Genomic DNA, 12,587 nt, shown 5'->3' on the forward strand with positions numbered 1-12,587 from the left:
CTAAAAGAGAACATGCAGTGGCCTCTATTGATAAGGTTGCCTCAGATAATGGTAAGCTAAGGGTAACATCAGCCTCAGCTATAATGCCACCCTTGGTTATTCACATGGTCACCATTCAGTTTTTATTGACGCCTGAACTTCTTCGCTTAAGAAGAGGGGTCAATGACAAGTTTAAGGTGAGGAGCAGGAGATTTAGAAAGGATGTGCAGAATGATTTTTTTTCCACCCATACGGTAGTGTGTATGTGGAACACAGTGTCTAAGAGGGTGCTAAAGGTCGAAACTATTTAGATGAGCACTTGAAATGCCATGACATAAAGAGCTATGGGCCAACTGTTAGAAAATCTGCATAGAATCCTCACTGTGTGGAAGTAAGCCATTCAGCCCGCATTGTCCACACCGTCCTTCAGAAGAGCCTCCCATCCACGCACCCCTTAATCCTTAACATTTCCATTGGCTAACCCATCTGGCCTGCACACCCCTGGACAGGTTAACGTGGCCAATCCACCTAACCTGCACATCTTTGGATTGTGGGAAGAAGCTGGAGCACCCAGAATAAATTCATGCACCCATAGGGAGAATATGTAAACTCTACACAGTCATCCGAGGGTAGAATTGAACCTGGTATGTGAGGGAGCAGTGCTAACCACTGAGCCACCATGCTCAGGTATTAGAATGGATAGATTCTTAAATTGGCATGGTCATGGTGGGCCAAAGGGCCTCTTTCTGTGCTGTTAAAACTCTATGACTCAACAGTATCGTTCACTGTCGCTGAGTCAAAACCCTGGAACTCCCTCCTTAATGACATCACCAACAAAGCTATTAACAAATTGATGGCATTTCACCACTGCCTTCTCAAGGACAATTAGGGATGGGTTATGGATACTGGCCCAGCCAGTAATACCTACATCCCGTATGTGAATGAAAAGGTCAATGAAGTCAATTAATGTTCAATGAAAGAAGTCACATTTTACAGCACTTGTTGTTTGGACTCACTGATGTAGAATGATCAAAGCATAAGGTGTCAAAGGTTAGGTATTCCGTAAAAAGTCAAAATTGTCAGAGACATTGAGGAATATATTTTATTTAAACTGAGGTTATCCCTGTAAGGGATTATTGTTGAAGAACTATTGTAGCATTCCAAAATGAATGGTGTCCTGTATAGGTTTGCAACACAATTTGTAATTTAAAAGCCGAAAGAACTGCAGATGCTGTAAATCAGAAAACAAGTGTTACTGGAAAATCTCAGCAGGTCTGGCAGCATCTGTGGAGAGAAATCAGAGTTAATGTTTTGGGTCAATTGAGGAAGGGTCTGAGTTCTGAGGAAGGGTCACTCGACCCGAAATGTTATTTCTGATTACTTTCCACAGGTTGTAGTTTACAGTTTGTTTGTAAATGGGTGTAGCTGTTTTTCCCAAATTCTTTGATGCAACCTTTACTTTAAAGCTGGTGATTTAGAGGCAGATGAAGAACATAATTGCAGTGTTCACTTACCCTTGTGACAACACAAAACTGGATGGGATTGTGAGTTGTGAGGAAAATGCACAGAGGCTTTAAGGTGACTTAGACAAGTTGAGTGACTGAGCTGAAAATGTGTTGCTGGAAAAGTGCAGCAGGTCAGGCAGCATCCAGGGAACAGGAGAATCGATGTTTCGGGCATAAGCCCTTCTTCTCAACCTCCTATGTTCCAGAAGCCCGAAACGTCGATTCTCCTGTTCCCTGGATGCTGCCTGACCTGCTGCGCTTTTCCAGCAACACATTTTCAGCTCTGATCTCCAGCATCTGCAGACCTCAATTTCTCCTCAAAGTTGAGTGACTGGCCAATCATACGGCAGATATAGTAAACTTCTGCACTTCAGTGTGAAAAATAGAAAGACAGTATTATTTAAATGGTTTTATATTGGGATATACAAATGCATCTGGATGTCCTTGTATAGTAGTCAATGAAAGTAGAGAGGCAGTTGCATCAAACAATTAAGAAGTCAAATGGCCTTCATTGCAATGAGGTTTGAGTTCAGGAGTACAGCACCTTGGTGAGGCCACAAGAATTAGAGTTGAAGAAAGAGAAACCATTTTTTACAGCATGATAAGTGGGTGATGATTGGTTGGTCCATCACTGGTATGGAGATGGAACAAGATCAGTTAACTGTCCATCTTAACCATGCAGGTCAGTTCTAATGGATCAGCCTTGCGAATAAAGCTGTCTCTGTGATCTCCTTTTTAATGAAGATTCTCCCTGTTTTCTCCGGGTGCTCCGGTTTCCTCCCACAATCCAAAAATGTGCAGGTTAGGTGAATTGGCCATGCTAAATTGCCCATAGTCTTCGGTATAGGGGAATGCGTCTGGGTGGGTTACGCTTCGGCAGGTCGGTGTGGACTTGTTGGGTCGAAGGGCCTGTTTCAACATTATAAGTAATCTAATCTAATCTAAGGTGAAAATGTGAAAAGAAAGGCTGCATAGGCTGGGACTTTTTTCACTGGAACATAGGAGGTTGAGAAGCGACATTAATGAGGGATATAGATAAAATTAATGATAGTTGTTTTTTTCCTTGGATGGGAGATTTCAAGAGTAGGGGCATATGTTTAAGGTAAGAGGAGAGATTTTAAAAAACGATGTAAGAGGGAAATGTTTTACTTAGGGGGTGGTTGGCATGTGGAATGAACTTCCTAAGGAAGTGATGGATGCGGGTACAATTACAATGTTTAAAAGACATTTGGATAGATACAAGAACTGGAAATGTTTGGAGGGATATGGGCCAGGAGCAAGCAGATTGGACTAGTTTAGTTTGAGATTATGTTCGTCATGGACTTGTTTGACTGAAGGGTCTGTTTCCATGCTATATGACTCCATGACTCTATAAGTGCAAGCAAGCAATTATACTTAATTTACAGTTAACAGATTGCCATATCACTCAGCAAATGGGGATTGGTTAGGTCAGTTAGCTTAATAGCTGATGAGTAATACCAACTGCATGGGTTAATTCCCACAACAGCTGAGATTACCAGTTCTTTATCAACTTCTCCCTTCACCTGAGGTGTGGTGACCCTGAGGTTAAACTACCACCAGTTGTCTCTGTATCTCTAGTGAGTGAGCAGCTTAATGTATTATTGTAACCGTTGCACCAAGTGTGGTCTCCTCTACATCAGGGAGACAGGACTCCTTCTTGAGGATCATTTCAGAGAACATCTCTGGGACACCCACACCTACCAACCCCACCGCCCCATGGCTGAACACTTCAACTCCCCTTCCCACTTCATCAAGGACATGCAGGTCCTGGGCCGCCTCCACCGCCAAACTGTTACCTCCTGAGACCTGGAGGAAGAGCGCCTCAAATTCCACTTTGGGACACAGCAACCACACGGGATCAATGTGGATTTCAACAGCTTCGACATTTCCCCTCCCCCCACATTATCCCAGTCCCAAGCCTCCAACTCAGTACCACGCTCCGGACCTGTCCATCACTCCCCACTCTGACCTATCACCTTCTCCTTCACCTTCATCCACCTATCGCTTTCTCAGCTACCTTCCCCCAACCCCACCCCCCTTTCCATTTATCTCTCAGCCCCGGCCCACAAGCCTCATTCCTGATGAAGGGCTTATGCCAAAAACACTGATTCTCCTGCTCCTCGGATGCTGCCTGACCTGCTGTGCTTTCCCAGTAACACACTCTTGACTCTGATCTCCAGCATCTGCGGTCCACATTTTCTCCCAGTCTGGTAAGACTATAGCAACTTTACCTTTACCTCATATGTACAACCAAAATTTCAAAACAGTCCTTGACTTTAGTCCTGCCTCATTCAGAATCAGTTACTAGATTGCCAGCATCTCTGACACTTCCCCTTTTTATGTCAGCCAGAGCTTCCTGATTGGAGCAGGTTAACAGCAATAATCAGGAAACTCATATTCTGTGAAGTTCAGCTGGTTGACCTCAATCAAAACTCAACAGGGGCTAAGTCATCCATACCGAGCCCAATATTGCCCCATGCCTCATCTTCCAGCCCATTTTCAATTCTTCAGAATTCTGATAAATACTGCCCTCCCCCTATCACCTATTACTTTACAAGAGGTTTTTCCATTCCCTTTAACTCTCTCCTTCACAATAGACTGAGTTAGCTGAATTAAATCGGCCTCAGATGATCTTAAAACAGATAATACTTGGAAGTACTCCCTAGAGTAGGAAACTTCGACAGAAATAAAAAAAAGGTCACCATTTCAGAGTTGTAACCTTCCACCCTGAGAGGTTAACTCTGGATGAGATTAAATGCTTCACAAATTAGGTGTGGGGGCATCATCTTCAAGGGTAACTAACTCCCCATTAACCTCCTCCCGCCCCACGCGTCTGACCAGTGAGAAAGCTCCCTGGATCAAGCTCCAAACAGCAATTAAGAGCAGATGGTCAGCTTCGGCAAATCATGAGCCTCGACAATGAGGTTTCACACCCTTCTTCAGAAGCTGATAGCCAATCAGAGCTCAGCAGGTCCTATGTCTGAGACATTATTACTTGTTGCTGGAGGCTCAGGCTTCGGGGAATCCAATGGCAAGAAGGGAAATTGTTTCCTTTTGTGTCTTAATGGCTGGGGCCATGGGAAGGAGAAATGGTGCTCAAGGTGGTTTGGAAGCAAGGACACAAGGTGGCCTTCAGCAGCCCTCCCTTGCCACACATCCCTGTCCTTAACTGGTGCCAGATTGTGGGACATTAAGTTAAATATGCATGATATACACACACATACACACACACACACACAGGCTTATGCCCGAAATGTAGATTCTCCTGCTCCTCAAATGCTGCCTGATCAGCTGTGCTTTTCCAGCGCCACACTTTTCGACTCTGGTTTCCGAGTCAGGAAATAAGCCACCTTTCCCACATCACCATGACCACTCAAGGCCCCTACTTAGTGGCTTATCAGTGAAGGTTGTGGTCTCGAGGTATTATCACTAGAATATTAATCCAGAGACCTTGGAAATGTTCTGTGGACCTGGGTTCGAATCCTGCTATGGTAGGTGGTGGAATTTGAATTTGCTAAGCATCTGGAGTTAGAAGTTTAATGATGCTGATTAAACTCATGTAGCTCGCTAACATCCTTTAGGGAAGGAAACTGCTATCCTTGTCTGGTCTACATATAACTCCAGATCCACATCAATGTGGTTGACTTTTAACTGCCCGCTGGGGTAATTCAGGATGGGCAATAAATGCTGGCCTGGCCAATGATGCCCACATTCTGGAAATGAATTGAAAGAAAGGTTGAGGAAGTTCCAAATGGGTAAAATTGTCTTTTACTTCATAGTAGTGAGAGTGGAGCGAGTATCTTTCCAGATTATTTGGCCATCTCACCACCTTCAGGTCAGCGTTAATTAAATTGCCTGTTTCTTTCACCACAGATGTTGACCACCTTGCCGGGTACTTCCTTCATTTTCTGATTTACCTGCAACAAATTGCTTTTGTCTTGTACAGTTGCTATGTGCCCCATGGGTCTTCTGAGACTTCAGTTTTCTGAAAGCCTATCTCACTGTAAGTATACCATTCAAAAATGCACGCCAAAACCTTTAAAACGGAAGGACTAACCCACACAGGACAAAAGGCCATTTGGGATTTCTCCTGTAGACTAGCTGATTGGGATTGTATGCTCCAACCATCTAAAATGAATTATTTGCATGGCAGCTCTAATTTGCAATCCGGTTGGTGAGCTAAAAGTTAGTTCAGCATCTCATGGATTACTACGATTCCTTCCACAGGATCCATTGTTGAACAAGTTTCTCCTGTGGCATTTGTGATCAAGATTTTTGCACATTCTTCTGGACTCATCATTGGCAAATTCCCCTCCACTGTCAGATGCAGGTGACCCTATCCATTTTTCAATGATTTTTGTCAACAATAAACGCCTTATGCTTCAGATATATTATTGCAGGAATAATGAACCAAGTCACACATCTATAAAATGTAAGGAAAAACACTTTGTCCTAGCCTTTAGATGAATAGTTATTGCCTCATTGAAGTCACATGCCAATGAAAGGCTTAAGATAGAATGTAGTGACATTGGTGATTTTTTATTTTACATACTTCATTGTGCTCACTAATCCCTTCTACTATTTCACCTTACTCTTCGGTTGCTCATCATTGCATCATTTAGCAGGATTTTGACTTTTCCCAATGGTGTGCAAATTGTCTCTGTAAGTTGAAGGCAAGTTTTTTAAAAATTCTGAATCCTATCACCTGATGCCATTAATATTTGTCCAACACTCTGATGAGAAACACGTTTTGTTGAGGGAATAATGTCCTGACTGTTTCAACTGCCTATCAACTTTCTTTCCAAAAATAATTGCCCTAATGTGCTCCATGTCAAGTTTAATTTGTTATGTTTCACACAAGATTTACTCAACAGTATAGGTATCTCACTAAGGATTACATCAGTACTTAGAAAATGTCTTGCTGCAACTATTTTAAATGGAATTACAGCCTCTTGAATGACTTCAATGAGTTTTAATCCTCAAAGCTAAGGAAAGTACAGTTTTTTTTTATGTTCCTTAGCCTTTCATCAATTCTCATGACTTATTGATTATAGTATTATCATGACCCTCCATCTTTTTGAAGGAAGCCATTATCTAGTAAAACAAAATTACAGGGATCTGGTAACTAACACTTATCGAAGACTTAAAACTCATTGTGGTGAGAGTAATTTGTTAAGATTTGTTCAATCTCCTCCTCAGAATTATCTTTGTCATATGTCATGTTGAGGACCTTGCCTCTGTACTTTGTACAGTCCTCTGCATGATGATGCTTCAGGTGTGACAATAACTAGAGACACTTCCCTGTCCACGTTGACAGTCACAGCCTCAGAAATTCCTCCAGATTAGTAAGACGTGACATTGATTCTCTGATCAGCTCAAATTTTCCCAAGTTCACAGTCACTTTGTCAAAGACGTAGGCTTTAATGAGCATTTTATAAAAGACATGCAATTAAGTACTTATCCTGTGTTGAGTCATGAGTAAATATGAGAGAGATATGGGTTTTCTCTCCTTCATTCTCAAATTGATTATAGAGTCCATAAATTAGTAGAAACGTATCAATTGTTTAAGAAAATAATCTCAGTCAAGTCCTGTGTCTTTAATAGAAACCCAAAGATTATTGTGTCTGAAAAACATCTGAAAATTTATCAGTCTCCATTCTGAAATCTGACTGCTCTTTGAACTCCAACTGTTGAGCACCTTCCATTGAAAATATGAGACAAACACCAACAAGACTTTGAAAAATAATGATTAAAACTCCTACACCTGACAAAGGAGCAGCACTCCAAAAGCTTGTGATTACAATTAAACCTGTTGGACTGTAACTTGATGTCATGTGACTTCTGACATTGTCCATCCCAGTCCAATACTGGCACCTCCACATCATTAAAAATCCAACGACAACATCAAAAGTTAATATATGGTTGATGAAATACAAACTAAAATGTTCAGATTGTTTTCTTTTTTATTCTTTCCATGTTTCTTTCTCTTTGGTTTTCTCCCATCTTTATTTGTTTTCCATTTATTTCTTGCCCATGCTTTGCTTGGCAAATTGGATGTTGCGAATGCAATATTCTATTAAAGAATTTGAAATGTTGGACATTAAACTTACAGCAACTATTCCCTTATCAGGCATCCTGATAGTGAAATTTTCATGATTCTCATCAAAAAGCATGGGAATTCAGTGGGAAAAATAAGCCATTAGACATTTACACTGCTGTGTTAACATTATCGTTCCATGCTGTGTGAGGTACTCTCAAACTAGCTGCAGTAATGACGCTCTGGGGGCAAGTTTATATTTTTTGTTCCGAACATCAAAACACCCTCATTTCACAATATATTCCCCAAAGATAAAAACATTAATGACGATATAAAATTGAATATTCTATTTCAAAACTTGCAATGAGTTTTTACAGGTTCTTGGAGTCAAGCCTGTAGGAAAGGTCAAGTTATGCGAACTCAATATTCCTGGCTTCGATTGGACAAAATATAAGACTATAGGATAATTAGCCCTGACTAGTTCTTTAGTCAGTCAGTGATGGGAAATGCGTTGGTACTTGAGGCAACTTGTCAGAGTTGTCACTTTGTAGCTCTCTCTTAATCAGAAGGTCATGGGTTCAAGTCATACTCCAGAGACGTCAATACAGGATCTACACTGATAAACCAATGCAGTGCTGGGGGAGTGTTACATGCCTCTTGACTGAGATGTTAAACTGTAGCTCCAGTTGCCTCAATGCAAAAGATCTCATCATATTATTTCAAGAAGTAATGAAAGGGTCCTGGCTTGTACTTATTGTTCAACTACAATCAGTCAAACTGATTACTGGGTCATTTTCTCACTGATGTTTGTGGGACCTTGCTTTGCATTTCCCAAATTATATCTGTGACTATAGGTGTGACTTTCCCAGTTTGGGACAATGTCCTGGAATTTTGCCATGATAGAGAGCATCTCTGCTGCGGCAAATGTGCTAAAGACAGTCAGGGAATCCTGATATTCTCTGCATCTCTGATTTTCACTGGGTTTTGGGTTGGGTCGGAGGGCTGTGGTTAATGCATGTGCTGTTCCTGGAGGCATTGTTTGTTGAAATAATCAGCTGACTTTACTGAAAGTGGACTGTGGAACCTGGAGTTTGGTGGTTAGGACAGGTGAGAGAAGGCCTGGTCTCAGTACATTTCTTTTGAATAGCCAGAGTACCCTGACAGAGACATAAGGTACCTCTTTAGATCTGGTCCTGGGACACCTTTGAGGGAAGTATGTTATCTTTCTGATGGACGTATTTTGCCTTTTGGCAGAGCTATGGCACCTTTTCAGAGAGTTAATGCATCTTTAGTGAATTTAAGGCACTCTTTAAAATTGTGAAAAATAGACATACTTGTGTATAAGAAGTGTATAGCATTCTTGAGCTTATTGCAGCTGGATCCAGTCAGTCACAGGGGAGTGCACAATCCATGACACTCCTTACCTGCTCCTGTAACCATTGTATTATTTGGATGTCAGAGTTGATAAAAAGTGGAGCTGGAAAGGCACACAGGTCAGGCAGCATCCGAGGAGCGAGAAAGACAGCTGGACCCTTCATCACAATTCTGATGATTTGGCTGGTCCAGTTCATTTTCTGGTCAGTGGTAATCCCCTAGATATTGTTAGTGGGATATTCATTGATGAAAATATAATTGGATATCCAAAGCATATGGTTAGATTCTCTTTCATTGGGGATAGTCATGGACTGGTACGGATATAGCCAGAATATTACTTGACAATAATCAGCAAAGCCTGGATGTTGTCCAGGGTGTTGGTGTGGAAGTACACGGATTGGTTCAGTATCTGACTAGTCATGCATGGTGTTGGAATTAATAGAATTAATAGCAAACATTCTCATTTCATGACAGCAGGAAGGTCATTGATAAAGCAGCCAATGATTGTGTCTAGCAATGTGACCAACTCTTAAATACACCCTGGCCAATAAGGGATAGGCAATAAATAATGACCCAATCAGCGACATGCATATCCAATGAACAAATATGTCCCGAAGCTGAGATGCTGGACTTCCAGCAACCACAACCATCTTCCTCTCTGCTTGGTATGACTGCAATCGGTAGAGCATTTTCTCCAGAAGTGCTATGGACTCAGCTTCTGTCAGGGTTTGATGTCACACTTACTCATATGCTGTTTTGATATCAAGGCATCACTCTTTCCCCTTATCCTTAAACTACGACCCCTGGTAATGGACTCCCTCAGGGTCAGGAACACCCCTTCTACATCTAAACTATCTAAGTTCTGTTAAAATTAAAGGCTTCTGTGAGATTCCATTAGCCCCACCTCCCCCACCATTCTTTACTTTGTTCAGTCATTTCTTTAAGTTTGTTTTCTGTTTCCAGAAGCTTTATTGCTCATTGTTTAAATTATATTTGCCAGTATGGAGGGTTTACGTCAGTTTGAAAATAGCAAAAACTGAACTTAAAAGTCGTTGGGGGTGATTTCTCTTGGCACTTCCTCTGTTCTGCTGATATAAAGAACACTCAGTGGGAACCTGTTAATGCTTTGAAATTATAGTGGCAGAACATTGAACATGAAGGAAATGAATTGCAGCTCTCAATCTCTTAAGGCTGAATTTGGAATGGCAAGGACTCATTAGGGGTAGTCACCATGGCTTTGTGCATGAGAAATCATGTCTCAAAGACTTGATTGAGTTCTTTGAAGAAGTAACAAAGAGGATTGATGAAGGCAGAGTGGTGGACATGACCTATATGGATTTCAGTAAGGTGTTCAACAAGGTTCCCCATGGAAGACTGGTTAGCAAAGTTAGATCTCATGGAATACAGGGAGAACTAGCCATTTGGATACAGAACTGGCTCAAAGGTAGAAGACAGAGGGTGGTGGTAGAGGTTTGTTTTTCAGACTGGAGGCCTGTGACCAGTGGAGTTCCACAAGGATCAGTGCTGGGTCCTGTACTTTTCGTCATTTATATAAATGATTTGGATGTGAGCATAAGAGGTACAGTTAGTAAGGTTGGAGCTGACACCAAAATTGGAGGTGTAGTGGACAGCGAAGAGGGTTACCTCAGATTACAATGGGATCTTGATCAGATGGGCCAATGGGCTGAGGAATGGCATGTGGAGTTTAATTTAGATGATTGCAAAGTGCTGCATTTTGGGAAAGCAAATCTTAGCAGGACATATATACTTAATGGTAAAGTCCTGGGGAGTGTTGCTGAATAAAAGAGACCTTAGAGTGCAGGTTCATAGCTCCTTGAAAGTGAAGTCGCAGGTAGATAGGATAATGAAGAAGGTATTTGGTATGCTTTCCTATATTGGCCAGAGTATTGAGTACAGGAGTTGGGAGGTCATGTTGCGGCTGTACAGGACATTAGTTAGGCCACTTTTGGATATTGCGTGCAATTCTAGTCTCCTTCCTATCGGAAGGATGTTGTGAAACTTGAAAGGGTTCAGAAAAGATTTACAAGGATGTTGCCAGGGTTGGAGGATTTGAACTATGAGGAGAGGTTGAATAGACTCGGGCTGTTTTCCCTGGAGCATCGGAGGCTGAGGGGGTGACCTTTTTGAGGTTTATAAAATCATGAGTGGCATGGGTAGGATAAATAGACAAAGTCTTTTCCCTGGGATGGGGGAGTCCAAAACTGAAGGGCATAGGTTTATGGTGAGAGGGGAAAGATATAAAAGAGACCTAAGGGGCAACATTTTCATGCAGAGGATGGTACGTGGATAGAATGAGCTGCCAGAGGAAGTAGTGGAAGCTAGTACAAATGCAACATTTAAAAGGCATCTGGATGGGTATATGAATAGGAAGGGTTTGGAGGGATATGGGCTGGGTGCTGGCAGGTGGGGCTAGATTATGGAGGGATATCTAGTCGACATGGACGAGTTGGACGGAAGGGTCTGTTTCCATGCTGTATATCTTTATGACTCTCTGACTCTAAGTAGTTATCAGGCCACAAAGCATAAAGTTCATTGATCATTGTAATATCTTTGTATTTTGTAAAAGGCATAAAAGAGTAGCACAGGGTTTGCAAATTTACTCTGTTTTCAACTGCATGTATTGTATAATTGGGTTTTATCTGTTTTATTTGATCAATGGCTTCAAGCAATTATCTCTTCAGCAGCTCAGTAGATATGTAACAAGCCAAAAGAATTCTCAAAACATTGAAAATAGTATATTGGATATTATATTATTTTGCTCCACTATTGCAGGGTTAATGCAGTGCATCAATGCATAGCTTTTATAATAGATTAGAAGGTCTAATGTATTGAAATATTCTCCAGATATTTTGGTGTGTTACAGTGTTTTATAATTATGTGGCTCAAATATCGACTAATTGTAAGACATTTCTTTTAGCTGACTCAATGTCTTTCTGCACAGAAGCAGTTCACGTATTAACCTATCTATAACAACTACATCTCCCCGAAACTATGAAACATTGTCCAGGACAAATCCAACCCAGCCAAATATTACCTCATCAGTCAATACTTGGCCATCAGTGAAATGATGGAAGTTGTCATCTATGGTGCTTTCGAACTGCACCTGCTCAGTGATAACCTGCTCAGTGATGCTCCGTTTGTGTAAGGTGCACTTAGCTCCTGACCTCATTACAGCTTTGGTTCAAAAATGGACAAAAGAGCTGAATTCCAGAGGTGAGCTGAGAGTGAGAATGGAAGAGGTAAGGGGTGCTAATCACAGCTGAACTTGCTGATACCTTCATTGTCTGGCAATAGTCAAGTGTTTGTGACCAGGGGACTGACTTCTGCGGATCTCATGGACAAGACTAGGCCAACACTCAGTAGCAACAGTGTGCACTAACTACAAGATGCACTGCAGAAATTCAACAAGTTCCATGGATAGCTCCTTCCAAACTCACAGGCACTTCCATCTGGATGGAGAAGATACATGGGAAGATCGTATGAGGAAAGGCTGAGGCACTTGGGGTTGTTTTCATTGGAGAAAAGAAGGTTTAGGGGTGACTTGATAGAGGTGTACAAGATGATTAGGGGTTTAGATAGGGCCGACAGTGAGAATCTTTTTCCAGGTATGGAGTCAGCTATTACAAGGGGGCAAAGCTTTAAATTAAGGG

The sequence above is a fragment of the Chiloscyllium plagiosum genome, chromosome 23 (genome assembly GCF_004010195.1).
Source record: "Chiloscyllium plagiosum isolate BGI_BamShark_2017 chromosome 23, ASM401019v2, whole genome shotgun sequence".
NCBI classification, from domain to species: domain Eukaryota; kingdom Metazoa; phylum Chordata; class Chondrichthyes; order Orectolobiformes; family Hemiscylliidae; genus Chiloscyllium; species Chiloscyllium plagiosum.